Source organism: Prinia subflava, chromosome 7 (assembly GCF_021018805.1).
Source record: "Prinia subflava isolate CZ2003 ecotype Zambia chromosome 7, Cam_Psub_1.2, whole genome shotgun sequence".
In the NCBI taxonomy this organism is placed as follows: domain Eukaryota; kingdom Metazoa; phylum Chordata; class Aves; order Passeriformes; family Cisticolidae; genus Prinia; species Prinia subflava.
This window is the reverse complement of record NC_086253.1, coordinates 33,158,081-33,170,104: the sequence shown is the minus strand read 5'-3', so window position 1 is coordinate 33,170,104 and position 12,024 is coordinate 33,158,081. Positions and strand designations below refer to the sequence as shown.

The 12,024-nt window shown below is 42.2% G+C and overlaps 1 protein-coding gene across 8 annotated transcripts in view; it reads right to left on the bottom strand.

Annotated features, from left to right (window-relative positions):
- The window catches only part of CFAP97 (cilia and flagella associated protein 97), a 31,162-nt gene extending 22,266 nt beyond the window's left edge, over positions 1-8,896 (bottom strand). The window contains exons 1-3 of one of the 8 annotated variants that reach the window (XM_063402113.1): positions 8,748-8,896; positions 8,237-8,432; positions 7,164-7,272 (exon numbers count right to left, since the gene is read on the bottom strand). The gene's annotated coding sequence lies outside the window, so the exon portion shown is untranslated. The other 7 variants (XM_063402110.1, XM_063402112.1, XM_063402111.1 and 4 more) reach the window with 7 other exon arrangements.
- Positions 8,897-12,024: the final 3,128 nt, after the last annotated feature.

The following is a 12,024-nucleotide window of genomic DNA, read 5'->3' as shown; positions in this document are numbered from 1 at the left end:
AAACAAAGGTAGAAAAAAGGAATTTCCAGGAAAGGGTGTAGCTAAAAATTACTTCAAAATACAGAATTTTTAAAGGTCACTTGGATATTCTGCCACTTCTCAAATAATACTACTTTAGAGCAATTGAAAATATGCTCCTCAAATCACAACATAAAACCAAAAAGTCTGGAACCTCCTACTGTTTTAATAATCACAAAGCTAAAGAACTGAGAAGAGACTTTTTATGGTTAGATGTTGTATAAAGTTGAAAACACTATTAAGCAACAGAAGCAGAGATCAATTTTCAGAACCACAAAGATAACTCTCTAAAGCACCTCTCTCTTCAGAGAGCAACAAAACAAAGGAGTAAAACACTTTTGGGAATGCAGATATCCAGCAAGTTGAAGCCTCGCACAAGAACAGGCACTAGCCATCGTGAAACACCACCCTGCTGCTTACAGAATACTTCATCTGCCTCTTCATCCTGGCAGGGTGGTCCATAAGAGACACCCTTCAGGATGACTGCCTTGTTGGCCATGTCCCTGGTTCTTACTCACAGGCACACAGCCTTATCATCACTATCCTTGAGTTCTACACCGTTGAAATACTCCCTAATGCAGAGGGCCATCCCACCACCTCTCCTTCCTTGCACATCCCTTCTGAGGAGCTTATAACCGTCCACCCCACCACATTTCCACTACGTCATGGTTTTTCCACAGCACCATGGCTTCTGGCTCCTCCTGGTTTTTACCCATCTCGTGTGCACTGGTGCAGATGGACTGCAGCTGGGCTATTGATTCCACCCTTCACATCACTTCTTGTGATACCTGCTTCAGGCAGCTTGCACAACCTGCAATGTGCAGCTGTTATGTGAATTCCTGGAAATTTTTCTAGAGCAGCTTCCTAAAAGGATAATACATTTTAATACATAAAAACATGCACAACAGAAAAATAAAAAACAATCAGAAGAGTAACATATTATTTAAATTTAATTCTCTACTTCACGTAATCTAAACCAGAAGGAAACAGAACCTGCTAAGTATAGACCATGAATTACTTATTTAACAACTTGAACAAAGCCAATTCCGTGAAGAAAATTAATATAGGAAGTAGAGTTTGAAATGAAACAAACCTTTTCTTCTCCATGATCAGAGGCTATTACTTAAGGAACTAGCATCTCTCCAGCTCATAACTGGAAATATTATGACTGATTGGTAAAAGCAGGCATGTGGTGTATTTCACTCATCTCAAACACAGATTTGAAGTACTGTTAACACTGCTGAATACATAAGAGCACAAGGGTCTAAGGCAAAAAGGTTTACAGATGGATGCAGACAAATTAGGATAACTTAATATAGCTGAAAACTTTAGTATAGCTTAAAATATAACATTTTGTTGAGTGTAATCACATCCACGTATTTTTAGTTTATGTAATGCTACACCTGCACAAGAGACTGAACTAACAGTCTCTCATCAGCTATAATGTGTAGTCACACCACGGCTTCTCAGGTGACTCTTCTAACAGTCTCTGAAGTGAAGATGGGATTTAACTTAAGACAAAAGGGCAGTGTAGAGCTGGCAAAAGGTGATAAAAGATAGCAAAAAGCTTGGACCATTAATGCCAGCCAGACGGCACGCATCTTCCCACTCTCCATGATTCAGGAACAGCTCACCTCCCAGTGGGCTGTTTCCTAGGAAGACTGAGACATAATTGCTTCACAGACAGTGACCACCAGTACAGGAGAGATCATTTAGAAGTTTGGTACTGCCCAACGAGCAGCAGTCATTCCACTGCCAAATGCATATTCTACTCCTCTGGTACAAGTCCCTAACAATTTTGGCCTTCATCTTAATGGGAAACCAACGTGCCAGGTCTCTCACTCAATCATTTACAAAGTGAAGATTAATTAATTCTGTCATTTACATTAAAAACAAACAAGAGGAAATAAACAACAAGATGGTATTCTTGGATCCTATTCCACTCCTGCATCGAGAGTATCTGCAACAGAGCTGGAATTTGCCAAGACGATGCAATACAGAAGAGGTAATTTTGCTGATAAAGCGTGCCTAAATCAATAAATTGGTTCTGTTTACAATGCCACACCCATTTATATACAACACAGAGTGTAATTTTACTTCTGGGAGAGAGTTCTGCAATATTGCCTGTTTTTAAAACACAGAGTCAACAAGTGATACTCTGAAATCCCAAGAAAACCTGTCAAACAGTCAAATACCATTAACTGCTAATTTTAGTGACCACTGTATTTATTAACAAAAAACCCACATTTTTTTGGCTTTCTGCCATGAAACCCTCTAACAAAAGCCTGATCAACTCTAAGGAGCAGGCTGGGCATTAATTATCCGCCAGATGTTTTTTTACTGTAATGTTTCTTGTCCCCATGTAACTCTCTACCTCTCACCCCATTTTTCTTGCAACCGTAACAACCACTCATTACCACAGCCAAGTGCACCCTTTTGTCTTCGTCTCTTCCCCACTGCAGCTCTTCCTAGTTTAGGAAGAACTAGTTTATACCACTTTTTAACCCCTTCAAGCTTGATCCATTTAAGATCAGAAAGCAGTGGCCAAGCAACCAAGGTGAACATGCAGTCTCATTTTCTCATCAGAGGGCTGATGCACTGAGAATCTGACTACCTACCAAGACCATATCCACATTCTCCCCCGATGGACACTGCAAGAACAAAGACCACGCAGTTCCTGCACAGGTCAGCCACTGACTGCTGCTGCACTACCTAAAGAACAAGCAACAGTTGACATCCTCCTCCATGTCAAAAATCAGATCAAGACCCTAATCACACTAAGCGTATTGAGTGTTTTTCCCTGACAGCTGCAAACCTGCCAGCTACAGCACCACCTGAAATATTTTTGTAGACAATGCCTGAGAGCAGGCCATTAGGCATGACTGTAATTTGAAGTATCTTCTACAAAGGTAGGATGGTATATAAAAAGTCATGTAATGAAGATCCTGCCTTTTGAAAACATTTTTGAATGTCAGAAACTAACACTTACCAAGTACATTAAGTACTTAGTGAAAGATTTGAGGTGTTTTACACTTGGTTAAACCTTGAAGTTATCCATTAAATCTTTTACTTTTTAAAATGCACACCATCTGAAAGTTGTGCATCTAAGAGTACTGAAATAAATCATAGAAGAAAAGACAAAAATCAACATCTGGGTACAAGCAGTGATCAACTTTTTTCTTTTAAGCATTCTACTTTCATAATCAAAGAAGAGGATGATTTATATAGAGAGGACAACTGGGGCTTTTTCCGTATCTTGTAACATAAAAATTCCTACCATACAGACTACCATGCTCCAAGGAAAGCTGTTTTTTTCCCTATCTGGTAACATACAGATTGCTAGCATATAGGACACCACACTGAGTTTGCATCCTCTGACATGCCTAAATGCGTTCATGGCATCATAAGATCCTGGTATTTAATAGGAGAGGAAAACAAGACCTTTACACATCCTACTGGCTAAATCAGAAATGTCTGATGGTTTTGTGTGCATCCTGTACGTCACCACAAAGGCCATAATACAGCACACCTATAATACACTCAAGATGAATCAATAGTATGTTTAAAACAACAAAGAAAAACCAGACATCGTCTACGTATGTATTAAAAAACATGTAAAGTATCAGAAGCAGTATAATATTGTATTTAGCTCCAACAGGGCACCTTCTGTTTTAGGGTTGAAAGTGTTTTATTTAAAAGACCTATACTACCAATGGTACATGTTCTTTATGGCACTCCAAAAATCTTCTGATTCTACATTCTTATCATTTCCCCTCTGGGGATCCTGCCCCTCTAAACTGCTGTCTGCCAAATTGCCTCTCATATGGCGACCTCGAGAGAGGCTGAAAATGCTGCAGGAACCACACCTGGCTCCTTCTCCCTGCCTTCCTCATCTTTCTTTGAAACTTAAAAAAACCCCCAGCAAACAAACAAAAAAGATAAATTTGAAAACACCTAGAAGAGAGCAATAAAAATGTTAGGATGAGAAGAGTTCTGCTTTTGGAGGTTTGTTAGTTCAAAAGAGAGAAAACACGAGAAAACACAAATCTTAAAACCTGTGTGACAAACCACACATATTCAGCCCTATTTACCACCTCTCAAATTAAAGCTTTCATATTTGTTACTAAGAACAATCAACCATGCAGGGGAAGAAATAAAGATGTTAGGAAACTACTTCCCTTAAGCGAAACCCCCAACAAATGAAACAACCATCTCTTTAGCAGATATTCTGCTTTTCCAAGCTCAGAGCACAACACCTGCTACAGCTCTTCTGCATCCTTGGTTCTCTCTGCTGGACACAATGGAAGGATTTTCCCCTGTATGCTCTAAGATACAGTTTATTAACTCCCAAACCTATGACAGATTGGCTCTCAGAACAGCAGTTCTGTCTCAAACAGGTAGGCTCACTGGAGATGCTTCAAAGTACTCCTGATTCTTTTTAAAAGAGTTGCAATGGAAAGTCCTGAGTCTCACACCTATTTCCAGTAAGAATTCAGTTCAGCCAACGGGCACTAGAAAATCCTGGAACACAGTCAACTGCCATCACGATTTGAGCAAATGAAAGCACATGACCACCACAGAGTCCCAGACAGCTGCGGGGCAAAGGCTTTCAAGCTAATGTACAAGGCAGAGAGGAGAAAGAACAGGCAGAAACATGGGGTGGGGGAGAAAGAAAAAACATTCCCTCTTGAACCAAAAATAAGCCATTCCCCTGCTGTGAAAATACATTATGCTGAGAGGTGTATATCTGTAGCTCCAGGACTTGACTCACAGAAATGCATTAAATATTTGTTCTGCAGGCTCCTCAGCAAAGATCACCTTGTGACCTCTTGAGCAGAAAGGCTGGGTCAGAGAATACTGAAGTTAAATGACAGAAGTGATGATGACCATCAGGTCTGTATAAACAGGCCATGGCTACTTACTCATTGCTGAGAATCCCAAGAAAATGACCTGCAAACCCTCTAAACCCAGGAAGAAAAGAAGTAGCTTACAATTGCAATCAAAAATAAAGACAATGAATCATATGTTAGTTGATAAAAGTAGCAGCAGCTTCTGGAAGGCCTTCCACTTCTACAAGCATAAGTGCCACCATCCACACTGAAGTCTCATGGGGCTGCTGCCATACCGTTTCTCACTACCTGAAGAAGTCCCAACTCCAGCTACCTCAGAGACTAAAAGGCAGCAAGCTGCTAGGGGAAAAGTGGTCACTGGTATTCATCTTTCCCAAAAGTGACCCATAGCCACAGTCTTCCAATAATATAGAACAGGTACAAAAACCCCAGAAAAGGACAGACTCTACTGCCAGGTATTGATGGTGAAGAGCAAAGTAAAGGTCCAGCTTTGTTTTCCCAGACCTTCTATACTGGTACATATCTGTGAAGAGTATTTCTGTCCAGTATCAAGATTTAAATTTGGGGGCAACATGGATACTATCCACAACTGAAGGGGGAGAGTCTGACACAGCAGTTCAAAACGGCATGCAAGAAAAAGCAAAACAACGGCTCTTATTAAAGCAAAGTTTCAGCATATCTGCCACATAAAGGCTGGAGTTACATTTGCCAGTCCTGAAACACATGGCAGGACTGTAAAGGAATCAAGCACACCACAAACTACTGATGGAGTCCAGCAGCAGATAAACCACAGCATATTTCTGAATGTCAGGCCATCTCTACCAAGTGGCACAACACATGAACTGTCTCCCACAATAGAAATGCCCACTGGACTACGTGTTTTCACGCTTCTAACATTACAAGTTTAGTGTGCTTAGTGACCTGACACACAAACAGGTGTGTCATCAGCATTTCCTTTAACTGTTTGCAGAGATGTGCTTCAACACATATCAGACAGACCTGAGTTTCTGGGAGAATTTCCTTCCATCACAAGATATGCTTACAATCACAGTTTGAAACACACACATACAATTTTACAGATGTAGCAATTACATTCTCCACAACCACTGAAAAAAGATGCAATTCTTAATTTTCAGTTAATATATTTCTATATAAGAGGGACAAGCACTGCCTGGACCAGATGAGCAGGAGACAGCATAGAAATTCAGTCACTAAATCAGTTTACAAAGAGCAGCTTAAAAAATATCACTTAGGAAGAGTCTAAATATATTTCTGTTTCCTCAGAATGTGTGTAAGGGGCAAATGAGGTAAAAGCCTCTTGAGGTAATCTCTTGCATTATATTTTTGTGACTTGTTCCTTTCTTCAGATGAGAAAGTATCAAGTATGGAAAAGCAGTGAAGATGTTGAAACAGAGGGCTCTATTAAACTCATTAAATGGGTTTCCTGGAGTTCCAGTGTTCACCATTACAATGAAACACTTTGAGAATGACAAATACTCATTACTGAATTGTGATTTAAACATCAGCTGAAATTGTTGGATAGAAAATAACTCCGCCAAGGAACACAGATCATGTTTTAGACCACTGCTATCACTAGTCTTGGTCAAACACAACATCAGGAAGCAAAGAATGAAACAGCTTTAAGAAACGACTCTGGTGGAAGCAGTAAGGTAAGAGTCTGCCTATCTCCCATGAATTTAGGGAGTACCTAGGCTCACCTAGGATCCAGTTCACTTTCAGATACTTACATCTAAGCTTCAGGTATAATATGTCATCTGAAAGGGCAGACTTTAAAAAGCTTGTAGAAGATCCTGTCACCCACGTCACAGATAACCATATGCCACCCATGCTAGAAAATCTGCACCTCTATGTGTTCCTGCGTTGAGCCTTTCAAGGCATTGGTCAATTGCATTCCAAGTCTCCATGGGCTGAGCAGTCCTGATGGCCCTCTGAGCCCACTTAAGTCTTACAAACAACACAGGGCCCTCTGAAAGCCCTTCTAAACACAGGCAAGCACAAAACCAGAACAAAAATCCCAACAGGTCATAACAGCTTTAAGTTCCAGAAAATGAATAGAATGCCCCCAAACTACTTATCCTTTTCTCTGGTTTTTATTCCAAACCATTACAGTCTTATCTAGGTTTAGAAAATCAAAAGAACAACATAGGCACTACAGGAAAAAAAAAACGGCAAGAAGTGTTGGAAGAGCTTGAAGCATTGCAGAAGAAGAGTCCAAAGCTCTGACAACTATATTTTTAAATGCCAATTATTTCACAAACCCATTCTTAAGCTTACTTATTTTTTAGGAATGACAGCTTCATTTTAGTTTTCAAGTAACTCCACTGAAGAATTTAACTTTGTGGAATTTTGTTCTCTCTCCACTGACAATTCCAGCAATCACTTTCTATCAAAAAAAAAGATTAACTACTTTTTCAAAGAAGTCAAAATGTGTACAATGCATTCTGTGCCCTATATTGAGCACCTCACTACAGACAAAAGCAGGGATACAAAAGAAATTTAGCACTGCTATTTTTATTACAATCATTCCATTCTACATTGTTGTCTTGGTGCTTTTATGAATGCTGCATAGAAATTTTAACCACACAATTTAGAAGTATGTACACATCCAAATGCAAACACTAGATTTTTTAGAATTTCTATTATATAGTAAGAATATAAAAATTCAAGTTTTTGCATAATATAATTAAACCAGTTTTCAAAAAAACCCCCACCTGTTTGGAAAGCAAAAACTTCAGCCAGGCCTAAAGATAATATGACTTTAAATTAAGTTGTGCCATAAACCATGCTGAACTACATTTTAAAATGCTGTGAAAACTCCAGAAAAAAAAAAACCACCAACGTTTGACAAAGGCAACATATATTGCATTTTGCTGTAGCATCTCACTGGGTCTCCTTCAAATTAGTTCAGTACTCTGCTCTGTTGCAGGAGCCCAGGTTTCAGAACTACCTTATTTGTCTTTTCCAACCTAATCCAGAGGGGCCAAGAGATCTGATGGCCAGTTATGTTTCAAAACTAGGGCCCCACGTTGGGAGCCATTACTGCAGAACACAGCCCTGTGCTGGGCAGGGGGAGTTACACGTGTGTCCTGAGGAAAGTGTGGAAACGTGACTCCTGCGATGATTAACATGCTCGAGGCAAGCTGTTCGCAATAATCATTCCAGCTGACTTAATTCATACTAACTAAGCCCAACCAAAACACCCTTCTGAACTCCATTCGGGCATCACCGCAACGTGTGTCTCAAAGTCCGGTAACTTTAAAGACAGCACACACGACACCATAACTCTCTCCCAAAGCTGACCACTACGGCGACAACGAGGGCCGGTGTCTCAGAACGGAGTCTCCCACCTCTTTTCCAGGAGGAAGCCGAGGAGCAAAGCGGGCAGGCAGGGCACGGGTGTGGGGCGGAACACGCGTCTCAGGGCGGCATGACCGAACTCCGGCCGCTCAGCGCCAGCCCCAGCACCGCAAAGGCAGCGCGCACCACGCGCTCGGGGACACCTACGTGCGCGTCGCTCAGGCAGGGGCGCGAGTAGGAAGACAGCTAATTGAAACAAAATTTTTTTTTTCAATTATATAACGGTTAAAAATAATGCATATGTACACACCAGCAAAACATGTCTCCCACCTTGTTTCGGGAAAAAACTACCGCAGACGGGGAAAGAACATGCCCGTCGTTTCCAACCGCCCCCAACCGCCCTCCAGGCACCTTCCGTGGCGAGGAGGCACCGCAGGCCCCACCACCCGGCCGGCACCCCCGGGAAGAAGGAGCAGCAGCGGCCGCCGCCGTGCCCCCCTCGGCCTCCCCTTCTCCCGGCTTTGTTGTGGTAACCGCACAGGCAGCCGGGCGGATACTCACAGGCTCGGGAGGAGAGAGCGAGCGGAGAGCCGGGGAGGCGGGCGCTGCGCAGCGCTGAGGCCGCGCCCTCGCTGCCGCCCCGCTCCTGCGCAGCGCCGGCCGGCCCGCGCGCCGCCGGGCGGGGAGGGGCGGGGCCTCAGCGGGGCGGGAAAGGGCCCCGGGACCTCCCGTGGGAGGGGCCCCGCAGGCACGGGCTCGCCACAGAACCACGGAAACAGGAAAGTGATCTCTGAAATAGTCGACTCCAACCTCTGACCGAAGCCCACCGTGTCAACCAGACCACGGCACTAAGTGCTACGTCCAGTCTTTCTTCAAACACCTCCAGGGACCGTGGCTCCACCACCTCCCTGAGCAGCCTGTTCCAGTCTGATCACCCTTTCTGTAAAGAAATTCCTCCTAATGTCCGACCTAAGCGTCCCTTGGCGCAGCTTAAGACTGTATCCTTTAATCCTGTCACTGGTTGCCTGGGAGAAGAGGACGATCCCCACCTGTATATGGCCTCATTTCAGGCAGTTGTAGAGAGCAATACGGTCTCCCCTAAACCTCCTCTTTTCCAGGCTAAACAACCCCAGCTCCCTCGGCTCTTCCTCTCAAGACCTGTGCTCCAGACCTTTCACCAGGTTAATTTCCCTTCTCTGAACTTGCTCCGGTGCTTCAATATCCTACCTGAATTGAGATGTCCAGAACTGGACATAGTTCTCAGGTAGTGGCCTTACTAGTGCCAAGTGCAGGAGAAGAATCCCTTTCCTAGTCCTGCTGGCCAGCTATTCCTGATACAGACATCCGTCCCGTCCTGCCCTTTTTTGCTCTGTGGAAATGGGGCAGATTTGGGACTCTTAGTAAGGCCATGAGGCCCCAAGATGAGGTGATTGTGCCCCAGGTTGGGGTGATGGTCCCCAGGTTACAGCGGTGTTGCTCCAGGCTGAGGTGATGGAGCTGTGTGCTCAGGTGATTGTGCCTCAAGCTGAGGCAATGGGGTTCTAGGCTGAGACAGTGATATGCTGGGTGGAAGCAATGGGGCCCAAGGTGATAGTGTTGCTAATTTAAGTCATGGTCTCCTCCAGACTGAGACGCAGTGGGGCCCCAAGCTGAAGAAATAGTGCCCCTAGTTGAGGTGTTTGCCCCTACATTTTGGTCATGGGGTTCCAGGGTAAGGGGCAGAATCACAGGTTGAGGTTATGGTGCCCCAGGTTAAGGCAATGATACTTTTCCACATTGGGGTAACAATGCACCATATCAAGTTGATGGTGCCCCAGATTGTCGTGGTGGTGCCTCAGGTTGGGATGATGGCATTCCTGGTTCCATAAGGACTGGAAGGTGACCTGGGCTGAGTGAATGGTGCCCCAGGCTGAGGGGATTGTGAGCCACCTTATGGTGATGGTGCCCCATATCAAGGCAACAGGGCCAGATGTTGATATGATGGGCCCCTACATTATAGTGTCAGGATTGCAGCACTGGGCGATGTATCCTGAAGAAATGGAAAGGGGCAACTCATCTGGAGAACTTCTACGGAAGCCTCATACAAATATTTGAGGTTGGATCTGGACCTTTCCCCAAGATACCTTGAATTTCAGTATAATTGTTATAGAAACGTGGATAAAACCTTCAGGCAGTTTCATTATTTCTGGCACTGAGTAGGTAAGTGGTGAATACCTACTGGTGATCTGCCCCTGAGAAGCAATAGTTTCCTGTGTAGGGATGGGAAAGGTTACAGCTCTTTCAAAGAGATCAGTTGCAATATCATATCTTAATAATAGCAATGTTACTTTTTAACAACAGAGGAAAGAATTACGTGAAAAGAAAGACTTACAGATTATTGATCCATATATTCAAAATCAGCTTTACTTTGGCCCCAGTGTTCATCAGGAAAGAGATTTAATGATATTTAAATCTTTTTTTTTTTGCTGAGCGGACTGAATTTTGAATTAAATCAGGGCTGTGCAGCCAAATCAAGTATTATTTATATGGTCCTGTTTCACTTGGCACACACTGGTGCGTATGTATGGATATGTGTTCACACACACACACACACACACACACTTTTTTAAATACATGTAGCAAATGTGTCAGAACACTACATGAAAAGAAACAAATCTCTTGAGTAACACAACTGAACATGTCTAAGTTAGGCAGAGTCAAGTCCTACTTGTGTTACACAGTGTTTAATGGAGGTTCTGCAAATTACATTGACTAAATTTTTATCCTTGCCATGTGTTTCCTTCTTATTTTTCTGGCACCTCTCTCATTTCACTGTTGAAATGTTGAATGGACAACTGCACTAAAATCACTGGAAACTGTATTTGGAAAATGTGCTACAAAATGCTGAGCCTTTGCTGACCTCACCATAAGGTCTTAGGTTCCTTAGATTGGACACTGAATAGCTGCTTTTGTAATTTTTTTCCTGTGTGTCAAGTTCCCAACTGCAAATATGCAAAATACAATACCACTGTCTTAAAAGGTGTAGCAAAAATTAAAATCAGTTAATATTAGTGTAACTTATATATTTTGTACTTTTAAGATACTGAGAAGTATAACATCCAATTTTCATTTCTCTTTCTCTAGGATTCCTGTGATTGCTTCTAACAGTGTTACTTATCCAAGTCTACCTAGTTTATCACCAGGTTTACAAGTTCACAAGCGCTTTAGAGTTTTGTGCCCCAAACCTTAGAAATTTCTATAAATTTCTAGTATGACTGCAACTGCAATGCAGCACCACAGCAGTTATAAAAAAGCATGTAATTAATTCAAAGTTGTAAGTATGCTAAAAACATAAACTACTTACGCATTATACAGACTTCTATTTTGCCTATAATGTAATATTGTGTTTTAACTGAGAAGTGGTAACTTGTTTTAGTCCTTTTATAGCAATGGGATCTGAGCTGGAAAGGCTGACAGAACAGAAATCAAATGTGAAAAACCTACAGGAAAAGTATTTATTTTAATCTTGCCCAAACATTTGAAAGTGCAAATTCATTGAAGTTTGAAGTTTGCAGTACTGTAAAGGTGCAAGCTGAACAATTGTCACTAAAGGCAGCTGCAAAATTGTTCAACCCAGTGGGGTTTTTTCTAGAGTATGTTACAAAGATAAATTATACTTCTAGCTCAAAGAAAAATAATGAAGATGCTGAATCCTTCCCCAAATCAGACATAATTTATTTTTTTTAAGAAGTAATTGTCTTATCTCTGTAGGAAAGATATTTGCTGTAATGCTTGGATAAGGTAGAATTTGAATCTCTTTTCTCATAAACTAGTTCCATGACTGAGTAAATAGTTACAG